Consider the following 13,998-nt stretch of genomic DNA (forward strand, 5'->3'; position numbering starts at 1 on the left):
GCTAAAACCAGCCTAAGCTGGTTGGCTGGTTTGAGCTGGTCATCCAGCCTGGTTTTAGCTGGTCATAGCTGGTCAGCAGGCTGGTTTTAGAGGGTTTTTTGGACACTTCCTTAGCTGGTCAGGCTGGTCTTAGCTGGTGAGGCAGGGAGACCAGCTGGAACAACCAGCTAAAACCAGCTTGACCAGCCTAGCCAACCTAGCTGGGAGTCAAATTAAAACCAGCTACTTCCAGCTTAAACCAGCTAAGACCAGCCAACCACCTTAGGCTGGTTTTATCTATCTATCTATCTATCTATCTATCTCTCTCTCTCTCTCTATATATATATATATATATATATATATATGTTGGATACATATTTATGAGTTGAACGCACATGAACGCCACCTCAAAGTCGTTATTACGAGTAGGAAACTTTAAATTTTCTTTAAGCCCCGAATTTCCGAGTTGGGGGCGTGTCAGTGAAAAAACGTGTTGGATGCAATGGACGCAGCCAAAGACTATAGATATGCAGCGTCTGTATTGACGGTAAATTTGTTGAAATTAATAAAATTATTATTTTTTTGCAATGTACAATAAAACTATATGCTACATATATAAATCTACCATAGAATATATAATGATTCAGTTTACATCATCTTCATAAATTGAATAAAAAGAGAACAAAGCAAAATAAATGATGCACATTCTTTATTCATCATTTTGTAGATGTAGAGTTTAAAAAAGCTGTTTAATTTTATGTAGAAAAGTTAAATCGCCATCTTGTTCTGGCCAAAGTGACTTGAACGCACCTGACGTCGTAATGACGACTTGTCAACTCGTAAGTAAGAATGTCCCAGGAGGACTTGAACGCAGAAGTAGCTCTCAGAAAACTCCCAGTTCAGAAGTTTTAATATTGCCATTAATTAAGTGTCTCCAACTAAGCAAGCAAGAGGCAACACTGGCATGGAAGCAAAGCTCCATCGGTGACAGAAATGTACAAAAAAAAGCTGCTATAGCTGCTACCTTTGCCTCCACAGGCTGTACTTCACCCTGACCTACCTTTTTACCAAAATAGGTAAGCACTGCTTTTGCAAACTCACACTTTAGCAGGTTAATGGCTAGTGAAGTGTTGACCAGCTACTTAAAACTTGATCAAGGTTACTCAGATGCTCTTCCCAAGTGTAGGAGTAAACCACTACATCATCTAAGTAGGCTTCACAATTAAGGATTCCTGGCAACACTAGTTGCATTTACATTTACATGTAATAATTTAGCAGACGCTTTTATCCAATGCGACAAATGAGGAGAACAATAGAAGCAATCAGACCAACGAGAGAGCAACAGTATACAAGTCCTGTGACAAGTCTCAGTTAGTCTAGCACAGTACATATATCTAGGGTTTTTTTTTTTTTTTTTAATAGAATAGAATAGGATAGGATAGGTAAGTGCTAGTATTAATTGGTCAGGTGCTGGCGAAAAATTTCATTTTTTTTTTAAATGGTTTAAGACTCAGCTGCTCGAATTGAGATAGGCAGATCATTCCACCAGCTGGGAACAGTCCAGGAAAAGGTCAGAGAAAGTGTTTTTGTACTTCTATGGGATGGCACCACAAGGCATAATTCACTTGCAGAATGCAAGCTTCTGGAGGGTGCATAAGTTTGAACTAGTGAGTTTAGGTATATTGGTGCAGCACTAGCTGTTGTCTTGTAGGCAAATATCAGTACCTTGAATTTGTTGCAAGTGGCTATTGGCAGCCAGTGTATCGTTGCATCAACCTTTGGAACATGGCGGGGGCATTACACATTCCAAAGTCCATAACAGAGTATTGAAGCAGGAAATCTCAGACGCACAAGCAGTAAATGGCACTTGCCAATAACCTTAATAACCTTATAAAACCTTTAGCCAATAAAAGGAGTCGGGATTTGTCACGCAATTTACCTTGTGGTAGTCTGTGCAGAAACGGAATGTTGAGTATTGTTTGGGCACCAATAAACAAGGTGAGATCCAAGGGCACTGGCTAGGTTTTAATCATATGCTAGATTTAATTATATTGCACGAAATTGATCTTAATAATATCAGAATCAGAATCAGAAAGAGCTTTGTTACCAAGTATGTTTACACACACAATGAATTTGACTTGACGACAGGAGCTTCCAGTGCAGAAGAAAGTACAGACATAATGCAAACATACATGATAGTGCAGACATACATAGGAATAACACAATAGGGATGGAATATAACAGAAATTAAATAATGCACTATATACAGAAATAGAAGTATAGGAAAAAAATTTAATTGCCTAAATAAATGTACAGATATGTTATAAGTCTGCAGATATGTTATTTACAAGTGTGCAGTTTACAAATATACAAATTTTGGCTTCTATGTATACATATGTCAGTTGTGATGGACAATGTATAGTTATGAAAGTTTTAATTGTTCAGGCTGAATATTGCCTGCGGGGAAAAAAAAACAACTGTTCTTGTGCCAGGCTGTTCTGATGGTCAGTGCTCTGTAGACCCAACCATAAGGCAACAGTTCAAAGAGAGAGTGGGCTGGGTGTGTGGGGTCCAAGGTGATTTTCTTAGCCCTTTTCCTCACTCTGGAGATTTAAAGATCTTGGAGGCTGGGCAGAGGGGCACAGATAATACTCTCAGCAGTCATGACTATCAGTTGTAGTCTCTTGATGTCTGATTTGGTAGCTGAACCAAACCAGACAGTTATGGATGAACACAGGACAGACTCAATGATAGCAGTCAATGTGAGTGTCCCACTTCAGGTGCCGAGAGATGGTGGTGCCCAGGAACCTGAATGACTCCACTGCTGCCACAGTGCTATCAATGATGGTGAGTGGGGGAGAGCAGGGGGGTTCCTCCTGAAGTCCATGATCATCTCCACTGTTTTTAGTGAGTTGAGCTCCAGGTTGTTGTGACTGCACCAGACAGCCAGCTCTTTTAACCTCCTGTCTGTAAGCAGACTCATCTCCGTCCTGGATGAGGCCGATGACTGTAGCATTGTTGGCAAACTTCAGAAGTTTGACAGCGGGATCTTTTGCAGTGCATTCATTTGTATACAGGGAGAAGAGCAGTGGAGAGAGAACACATCCCTGAGGGGCGCCAGTGCTGATGGTGAGAGTCCTGGATGTGAGTTTGCCTAGCCTCACTAGCTGCTGCCTGTCTGTCATGAAGCTGTTGATCCACTGACAGACGGAGGTGGGCACAGTTTGACAGCGGGATCTTTTGCAGTGCATTCATTTGTATACAGGGAGAAGAGCAGTGGAGAGAGAACACATCCCTGAGGGGCGCCAGTGCTGATGGTGAGAGTCCTGGATGTGAGTTTGCCTAGCCTCACTAGCTGCTGCCTGTCTGTCAGTGATCCACTGACAGATTGGAGAGGGCACGGAGAGCTGGGTTAGTTTGTCTGAGAGAAGGTCAGGCATGATGGTATTGAAGGCCCGAACTGAAGTCCACAATTAAGATCCTTGCGTAATTTCGAAACTGAAGAGGATCCAGCAAGGGTCCGGTGATGTCCTTCAGGTAGGCCAGGACCAGTCTTTCAAATGACTTCATGACCACAGACTGTGTGAAGATGGGGGCCAGTTGGTCAGCACAGACTTTTAAACAGGCAGGTGAAACACAAACTGGGCCTGAAGCTTTCTGAGTCATCTGCTTCCTGAAGACCCGGTTCACATCCTCTACACAGAACTTAAGCGCAAGTTGAATGGTGGGGGAAGGAGGGAGGGAGGGTAGTTGCAAGGGGGTAGGTGAATGTGTGAAATGCAGATCAAAGCGGATGGGGGGGTGGTAGACTGGCCTTTTCGAATTGGCAGTAAAACACATTCAGATCGTCAGCCAGTTGTTGATTCTTGTCTTTGGTGATGTTCTTCAGACCAGTCCATACTGACTCCAGATCGTTGGCTGAAAACTGTTTTTCTGCTTTTCAGAGTAGTTTTTTTTCAGCACTCTGATCTGATCTGATCTCCTCCTGGCCTGGTTATAAAAGATTGTATCCCCACTTCTGTAAGCATCCTCTTTGGCATGACAAAACTGAGTTTACCAGTAAACCATGGTTTATCATTATTGAATGATACGAATCTCCTGATGGGGATGCACATATCTCCACAGAAGCTGATATATGAAGTTACAGTGTCTGTGAGCTTGTCCAGATCAGTGGCTGCAGCTTCAAAAACACTCCAATCAGTGCAGTCAAATATATTGTACCTCACAGTAATGATGTTACTGACCACTACCTTGTATCATGCATGCTGTGCATTACTGATATTAACTATATGGCTCTATCGTCCGGGTAGAACTATTGTTCCAACCACCAAAGATATATTCACAGATAAACTGCCTGATCTATCTCAACTGTTCTGTGTACTCATAAATACACATTAACTAGACGAGATGACTAGCAATATGGGCACTATCTTTTCTAATACATTAGAAGCTGTTTCCCCTGTCAAATAAAAAAAAAGGTTAGAGAAAAACGTACTGCGCCATGGTACAACAGTAATACCCAGTGTTGGGGAGTAGCTAGCTACAAGTAGTGACGCTACTAGCGTAACTACATTTTTCAGTAGCGTGACGGTAGCTCCGCTACTTTTAAAACAGTGTAGCTTTTTCAGTAGCTAACTACTTTTTCCAGCAAGTAGCGGTGTAGCGCGACCAAACGCTACATTCCATTTTGCGTTCTGACGAGTCACAAGCCTGTAATGCATTGAAGTAGCGCAGTGTCTTCTTCTGACTAGATCACAAACAAAATTTGTTCATTACCGCCATCTGTTGTGATATCACGAATCTCGCATCTTTACAGTCTGTCAAGTCTCTTTACAAGAGAACGTCTGATGATTTTGCAAAGGATGTACAGAGTGGATATTTCACATGAATCAACTGTAATTTATGCAAAACAAAGATTAAAATGCGGTCTACATCGAAGACTTAAAGCACATACAGGAGGTTAATACTAGCCTTTTTAAACTGATTAATTTTCCTTCTTTATTGCACTCTATCAAATGTCTATTTTACAATAATGAACCATCATAATACAATCTGTCCCCCCACAGTTTTGTAGTGAATTCTAATCGAACAGAAAATACAATCGCGTTATCATTTGTCAAAGGATGGTTGCGGCGGGATTCCACGCAAAGCACAGTGTTCACATGCGCAGCTGATGATTGACATCTCAGAGCAGTTCCAGTCAGTAAATACCGCATGTGCTGTGAGTTTAACCTGCTTATTTTACGACTCCTCCGTATCCAGTTTAAGTTGCAATCATTTTGTTCTTGCATTGATGTTACATTTGTAGCAATTTTGCACTTTGACAGTCAGTTTGAGATAATGTAACTATATAACTATATTTTATTATTGTGTGTATCGGATAGTTTACAAAATCAAACGATTGGGGCACTTTTTGTCATTGAAATGACTTGGAAAAAGTGTCCCAATCAATCTGAATTCACCCTACTCTTTGAAATCATGATTGCATTACAATATGTTGTTTTAAACTCCAAATATCTTACTTATAACTTCATTATATGTTACTTATAACTTTATTAGATTTCTTCATTAACAATTATTCAGTTCCCTTTCAGTCGGTCACTCTCGACGTCACGTTGGATGACCGACGACAATTCGTCGGTCATCCGACGTGACGTCTCCGTTCCCTCCTTCAGGGAACGAGGGTTACATACGTAACCGAGACGTTATTTGTAATGTTAAATGTAAAAATAAAATAAAATAATAATGAAAAAAAAAATTAAAGTAGTTTCAATGTCGCTAGCTACTTTTTGATAGTAACTTGTAGTGTAGCTAGCTACTTTTTCAGAAGGGTAGCTTGAATGTAGCTTAACTACTTTAATTTACGAGTAGCTTGTAGCTGGTCAAGCTACAGTTTCAGAGTAGCTTCCACAACACACTCAAGAAAGAAACTTGTATTCTTTTCAGAAGGGTAGCTTGAATGTAGCTTAACTACTTTAATTTACGAGTAGCTTGTAGCTGGTCAAGCTACAGTTTCAGAGTAGCTTCCCCAACACTCTCAAGAAAGAAACTTGTATTCTTGAGCGCAAATGGATAAAAAACTAACTTGGAAATTTTTAGAATTGCGTGACAAACTCTAAAAGCTGCCAGGGTCGAGCATATCCGCAAACTCATAGAAAATAACCAAAACAATCCAAGGTTTTTATTTAGCATAGTGGCTAGATTAGCAAATATTCAGACATCACCCAAACTAAATTCTCCCTCACAGTTTAATAGTAATGACTTTATGCATTTCTTCACTGATAAAATAGATAACATCAGAAATCCAACATCAAATGTAGAATCTACAGCGTCTTGTAATTCAGCTTCATTCTTCGCACCCAAATAACAACTGCAGTGTTTACAGTTATAGGACAGGAAGAGCTAAATAAACTTATCACTGCATCTAAACCAACACCATGTTTATTAGATCCTGTACCCACTAAATTACTGAAAAATTTGTTACCTGTAGCAGAAGAATCGCTTCTCAATATTTTTAACTCGTTGTTATCTCTAGGTCACGTCCCAAAACCTTTCAAGCTAGCGGTTATTAAGCCTCTAAGAAACCACAACTAGATCCTAGTGAACTGGCAAATTACAGACCCATTTCAAATCTTCAGTCTATGTCTAAAATTTTAGAAACATTTGTGTCTGTTCAATTATGCTCCTTCCTGCAAAAAATTGATATCTATGAAGAATTTCGGTCAGGTTGCAGGCCGCATCATAGCACAGAAACTTCACTTGTTAAAATTACAAATTACTTGCTTCTTGCGTTAGACCACGGTTGCATCTCATTGCTAGTTTTACTTGATCTTAGTGCTGCATTCGACGCTAGGTGAGTTTGATCAGGGTTAGAGCTAAATACTGCAGCGCATTGGCCCTCCAGGGCAAGATTTGAGGAACCCTGCTATAGATCATGACATGCTCATAGATCAATTACAAAACTATACAGGTATTCAAGGGCAGGCATTAAAATGGTTTAGATCCTACCTGTCCGATCGTTATCACTTTGTTTATTTTTAAACGGGGAATCATCTAAATTAAAGTCAGTAAATTATGGAGTGCCACAAGGACCTGTCTTAAGCCCTCTGCTATTTTCAATATACATTTTGCATCTTGGTTCTTGGTTACATGTTGCCCCTTGATTATTAGAAAATACAGAATTAGTTTCCATTGTTATGCTGATGATACTCAACTATATATTTCAACAATATATTTCTAAATTATCTAAGCTAACAGAGTGTGTTAAAAATTTAAAAGATTGGATGACCAATAATTTTCTCCGATTAAATTCGGATAAGACAGATAAATTACTGGATGTACAGGTATTTCCTCTATAGTCAACAATTTGGGTGTTATATTAGACAGCAATTTGTCTTTTGAAAATAAAGATTTCCCATGTTACAAAAACAGCATTCTTCCATCTTAGAAACATTGCCAAGCTACGGAACATGTTACTTGTTTCTGATGCAGAAAAGCGAATTCATGCATTCATGACCTCTAGACTGGACTATTGTAATGCACTGCTAGGTGGTTGTCCTGCATCTTTAATAAACAAGCTACAGGTAGTCCAAAATGCAGCTGCTAGAGTCCTTACCAGGTCAAGAAAATATGATCATATTACCCCAATTTTACAGTCTCTGCACTGGCTACCTATTAAGTTCCGTATCAGTTCCAAAAATATTACTACTTCCAAGGCCCTAAATGGTTTAGCTCCTGCCTAACTAGTCTTCTATCACGCTACAATCCATCACGCTCCCTAAGGTTGCAAAACTCTTGGTAGTACCTAGGATAGCAAAGTCCACTAAAGGAGGTAGAGCTTTTTCACATTTGGCTCCCAAACTCTGTAATAGCCTTCCTGATAACGTTCGGTGTTCAGACACTCTCTCTGTTTAAATCTAGATTAAAGACACTCTTTAGCCAAGCATTCACATAATGTATCTCATAACCTTGTACTTCAATTATATCTCATCATCAGTATTATCATTTTTTTGCTTGGTTGGAATATTAGATATACGCTAATAGTGTTTCTATTTGCTTCTCTGTTTTTGCCACAGGATTGGCATCCTGAGGTAACTAGGAATTACAGAAGCTTCAGTCTGGATCCAACCCTTACGAAGATCTGAGATGACCGAATACATGAGAAGAGATGATAGCGACCCCTCAGAAGACCTCAGATGCCAAGCCTGAACCAACATACAAAACTACCAAACTTTGCTATAAGTTTGATCACAACATATAAGCATTGCTGTTAATAGTGTTCACTGTCTGTTTGATTAAATGTCATTAACTAACTGCATGATATGGACATCAAGTTGACATAGTCACCACTGATAAGATACTCTTAAATATAATGTGGAAACTAGGGGTGACCACGAATAGTCAAAGATTCAGTGCTTCGATAGGATGAGCCTGATTCGACTACCAATCTCACAGTCGAATATTCGCAGAAGTGTTACGAAATAAGGATCATGCCATTTTGCCTATACAGGGGTGCTCAATGTCTGATTTCAACTACCGGTTTTCTCCCAATATGTTAATACACAGTCTATTATGACAATGATGTAAATAAGAACGTGAAAAGAAAGATGCTTTTAATGAATATTTTTAACATGCGTGAATAAATCCAACCACTCATGTGACAGATTTAAGTTTCACTTTCCGTGTTCCGTGACCGACGGATCGAGCAGCAGGGATTTTTTAGACTTTTTACAAAACTTTTATTTTTTGGTCACATAGACACTGCAGAGTTTTGGGAATGGTATGTACATATTTATGCGGGATTCAAACTCGAAAGAGTAATGGACTGGGCAAAAATATATGTGAAAATTAATATGCATTGAAGCTAGAGCACACTTTCTAAAGCATCCTTAGTATTTAATTATGGAACCGGCCTGGATAAAACTAGCTGTGTTTGAGCAGTTTTCACAGCAGCTCCTATTTATGCGATCACATGGAGTTTTATGTGGCAGTAGGCTATGCTTCAAAGCTGGAAAAATGATCAGGATTTGTTCATTTCCTCTGTGAAAATCTTTATACAGTTAGAGTAAACATGCACACGGGCTTCATTGAATACTACTAATATTTTTCATCATTTTTATTCCTAATAATAACATTATAAATACACAGTTTGAACATTAACACTGTTGCTTGCAATGTGCTTACATACAGGTAAATAAAAAACTTAAATAATGATACAATTAAAATGTGTTGTACATAAAAGTTCAATAAAAACTACTGTACTTAAATGTAAAAAAAAAAAATTACTCAAATAAAGATTAAATTAAAATGTATTGTGTTTTAACGTTAATTGATATTTAATTTAGTGATTCCTCTGCGTACCACAAGAGGGGTACTGACTTAAACAATTATATATTTGATTAAATCATTTAGAATTTAAGGACATCACAAACATGGCTAAATGGCAACTGGGGGAATCATGACAATTGGCATTTCATGCAGGCTGGGCAATGTATACAATTTATGTCAACTTACCTTATTTGCCTTTTGACGAAAAGAGGCAATACTTTTCTGTTTCGCTGGCTTCATCTTTCTAGTTGTGCCAGGCAGACTACAAGAAACTTGTGTTGCAGCTGAGACAGGCACAAGTAAGACTACTAAATTCCCTGCACCCTGCCTGTTTAGGACCGCTATCAGAAGCACCATTAGAAGAAGACGACATACCATTCACTGTCAAATAGGAATAGGCTTCATATAGGTAAAAACCAAACTTAATCATAATTTATTTTTTCCTTGTCACTAAAAAATGTCTGAAATAAACATTTTAAAACTTAACCTTGGTGTATGGCTTGAATTACAATGAATGTGATGTTCGTTGTTGGAAGTTTTAGTTAGCGAATAGCACAGGCTATTTTCCCTTATCAGAAGTGCGGGGGTCGATTGCTGTCTTTTCAAAATTGCGGGGGTCATGACCCCCCTGTCGCCCGTGTCAACGGCACGCCTGGTACTGGAACAGCAGCTCCTGCTGCTTAATAGCTAGCTCATGTTCTTTTAACAACAAATGTAATGTGTGTTTAATGTAAGCCGACATATCATAGTTAATAGTCCTTTATTACTATGTAAATGTCCTCACTTACGTTGTTTGCGACTTCCATATTGATGTGAATAATAGTTAGTTAGTTTATCAGCATATATATTTCTCTCAATAGAGATCCCACAGCGGGCGGAACTTGTCATAATGTTAGTGATAACAAGGCCTGCTCATTTAGAGGAAAGATATTATTGGTCAATTTGTCTGTCAGTTTGAAATTACGCTCCCATTGATTTACTATTGCTTGGGCCTCTGTAATTTCATAGCTGAACCACCAATCACAGAGCCGCAAACATGGAAACATTCTAATAAGAAGAAAATGGGCGTAATTCATTTAACCCATCCACTGAATAGGCAGATTTGAAGAGTTTATTTCTGCAGAAATTGTATTTATTTAATTTAGATTATGATTGTCAAATTATGAATTGTTTAAAATTAGATTATAACTTTTTATTAAAAATAATATTTAAAAGATTGTCTTTTTTTTTTTTAAGTATTTAAAAATTGTAAATATTGTTTTCACAATAGTTTAGGCCCTCTCTGAGGGCCCATACGGTTCCCCCTTGATTGTGACTGAACACAAAGATTTTCACAGGAATGCAAAACTTTTTGTAACGGCCCCCGAAGGTTTTCTTCTGATTAAAAGAATCACGCTTCAACTGATGTCTTAACGTTTAATGTCTTCTTTTCAAAGAGTATAAGTATCGGCGTCATCGCCATCTTGATCCTATTTCGACATATCATAATTTTGTCTGTCTGAGACATCATTTTCAGTTTCTAATTTACCCTCTAATTGTGCCCTTTCCTCTTCAAGAGCTTGAATCACGAAGACACTGTCTGATCTATTTGGATCCATGTTGGTAACTTACTTTAAACCACACTATTATTCAGCTTTTTCCTATTGTCTTTTACGGTTTCTGTATATTCATCACTAACCTGAAAAAAGGTCAGTTGGCTAGATATCATATACTGTAGCTATATTAAAATAGTACAGAGCCTATCTTTAAAGAATCACTGAACACCAGGGTGAAAATTAACTTGATACTATTGGTAAATTAGCTTTATTATATTCTTATTATCTTCAGATCTACAGAGTCACCATCACTGATTTCTCTTTGTAAGCAGTTTTCTTTATTGTCATAGTTTCTTCTGTTGTCCTGTCCACATTTGTTCATTGCCCAGTAAGGAAATGTTTTCCTAGACCAGCTTTAAGATAACTCAGAGCATCTTTATTTGCTTCTTCAGCTTCAGCGTTTCCCCTCATCTCCTCCAGCTCTCGGGCCCAGTTTTCTTTCCCAGCCTCCCTCACTCTTGGGATGAAGAAGTCCAGATGCTGAAGAGTGAAGGCAGAGTCTGGTTGTAATGCGATCTGAGACAGATGCTTGATGTTACTGTAAGCATCAGACAGAAGATTGGACTTTTGGTCCTCAATCTCCTTCAGATCTATGTAAAGATGACCCATTGAAAACCTCTTCTTCTTGGGCTTTTTCACATTCTTTTCTAAAATCATCAAATTCAAGTGTCATGCTTGAGTGTCTGATGACATATTTCTTGTTTTCTTTGACGTGTTTGCTGTGGTGACACTTCCCTGTGCACACAGTGCAGTAGCCTTTCTTCATGACTTCACATTTGCTGGGATCAGAACCCCACCAGCAGTCAAACTCATGACAGTTTTCCTCACAGACGGTGCAGGTCGTCGCCTTCTTATTCTTCCATGACTTGCTCTCAATGGGAACCTTCACTTTGACAGCCCTTTTGACTTTAATGGTGAAGTTTTTACATTTCTCTATCTTCTCCTTGTTTTGTCTCATTACCTCCTGAATCTGAAGGTTTTCAGATTTCTTCGATTCTTTCTCTTGAACTCGCAGCTGTAAGTTGCTGATGGATGCTTCTAATTGAATGCGCTCCATCAGGACATCTGAAGTCAACTCCAAATTTTTTTGTTCTTTTCATCCAGAGACTGAAGGAAATCCTTTACTTCTTTCATGCTGTCTTTCCAGGCATTTCTTTGAGCACGCATGTAATGTCTCTCAGTGTGACGGGCTTCAGCCTGCCGGTTGATGAATAAGAAATACACAGGTTGGCCACTTTTGTCTCGTCTGCAGGGGATTTGAGCTTTATTAATGGCACCAATGACGTTCTTGGGTGGCAGACCATCAGAGTGTGTGATTAAAAACACAATGTTGTTCACAATGTCTTTTCCAAACAAAGGCAGAATTGAACTGATAATGTAATGCTGTCAGTCAGAGAGACGATTCTTAGATGATTTAATCACAAAACACACAGCATCGACTTCATGAACTCCATCACTGCTCTGAAACAGAGTAGCTAAATTCTCAGCAACTTCCAGATCTTTGTCCAGTCCTCTAGTGTCTCCGTAGCCTGGAGTATCAATGATGGTGAGAGACATGGGACTCTTCACAGGAAAGACCTCATACATGGTGATTTCAGAGGTTTGTGATTCTGCTTGATCTCCAGCTGCTGCTTCTGTGATTTCATACCATTCTTGATCCTCAAACTTCACTCCCAGTATGTAGTTGACCATAGTGTTGATGAGAGTCGTTTTACCAGCAGCAGTCTCTCCCACCAGCAGAATGATTTTGTTTGGTTTACTGGTGTCTTTTATCCCATAAGTCCATCTTCTGACTTTTCCATTATCATCAAGTGCTTTTCTTTCTGTTTCTAGACAGTATCGTTTAGGAGGACCTTTATGAATCAGAGTTGATCTGCATGGTGAAATGCCTGGCTGTCTGTAAAATATGGAGTGAAATGATTGTCAGAATATTTGTGTAGCAAGAATTTAATATTCAGAATACCCATGAAAATACAGACATTTTACAATAATTTTTAACATGAACAAAAAGTAAAGAAACACAAACAATAAAGGCCATCCAAATGCAGTTTACATTCATAGAATGTCTTCTCGTGTTAGTTTTAAATTGGTTGGATGTTTTATATCATTTAAAGCACAAATAATCTTTTTAAGGGTGCTCCTTTCAGGATTTCTGAGGCCGATCGCCGATCACAGAAAGCAGTATCTGCCGATAGGATCACCGATATCGATCTTTTTAAAGCCTTCTTTTTATCATGTAGAATTATTTATAGAGATACTCCAATCAGGAGTTTTAGACATTTATTCAGGGCCTGAATTTCATTTTTGAAAATGGGGGGAGTTCCCCTCTTAGGAGACTCTTGTGAGAGAGGATTTAATTTTTATTTTAAGAGTGGAGGAGTGGATTTTTTTCAAAAATATATATTTATCTCACCTAAATGTTTGATCATGCAGTGCATTTTTGTTTTTACAATCGTGCAATTGTTACACAATAGCTTACACACAGCACAAGCCTGATTTCATGAGCTGTATGTGAGGTGGCCTTTTACACCAGGTTCACATACTCCGTCTGCAGTGTGTATGCAGTCCATGTAAGCGGTGCAGAAGCAGCACAGACTCATTGTGCTTTCACACAGGATTCCGCTACTGATCCATTTGCTATTTACCACAAACACAACATTTATCCATTATTTTGATTTCAAATCCAAACATTGTCACTGAAAATGCTTTTTCAGCATTGTGATTTTTTTTACACAGTACAGTAATACAATCTTTCATAGACGTGTTTAAACAATAAATATAAGCAACACATTTTTCAATGCTTTTTTCTTTTGCATTTACTTGTAGGTTTATACATTAAGTTGTTCAAGCAAGTGGCAAAACATTTAAATTACTTTTCTTACATTATCACAAACATAAATTAAAACTTACCATTGACAGAAACAGTCAGCTCTACTGCCTTTTCTTTTGCATTTAAATCTTTATTACAAGCAATCCTGCGGTTCATAAAGAACTTTTATAAACCGAACACGATATAAATGAACACGAGTTCATCTGTTATTGCCTTGTTTATCTAAAAGTGCTCTTTTCCTTTAAACCTAGCCAAAAAGCCATGTGT

General features: G+C 38.4%; 1 pseudogene; it reads right to left on the reverse strand.

Annotated features, from left to right (window-relative positions):
* Positions 1-11,219: 11,219 nt before the first annotated feature.
* Positions 11,220-13,998, reverse strand: part of LOC107710181 (uncharacterized) — a 48,087-nt pseudogene continuing 45,308 nt past the window's right edge.

The sequence above is a fragment of the Sinocyclocheilus rhinocerous genome, unplaced genomic scaffold (assembly GCF_001515625.1).
Source record: "Sinocyclocheilus rhinocerous isolate Xijiao unplaced genomic scaffold, SAMN03320098_v1.1 scaffold207, whole genome shotgun sequence".
Classification (NCBI taxonomy): Eukaryota; Metazoa; Chordata; class Actinopteri; order Cypriniformes; family Cyprinidae; genus Sinocyclocheilus; species Sinocyclocheilus rhinocerous.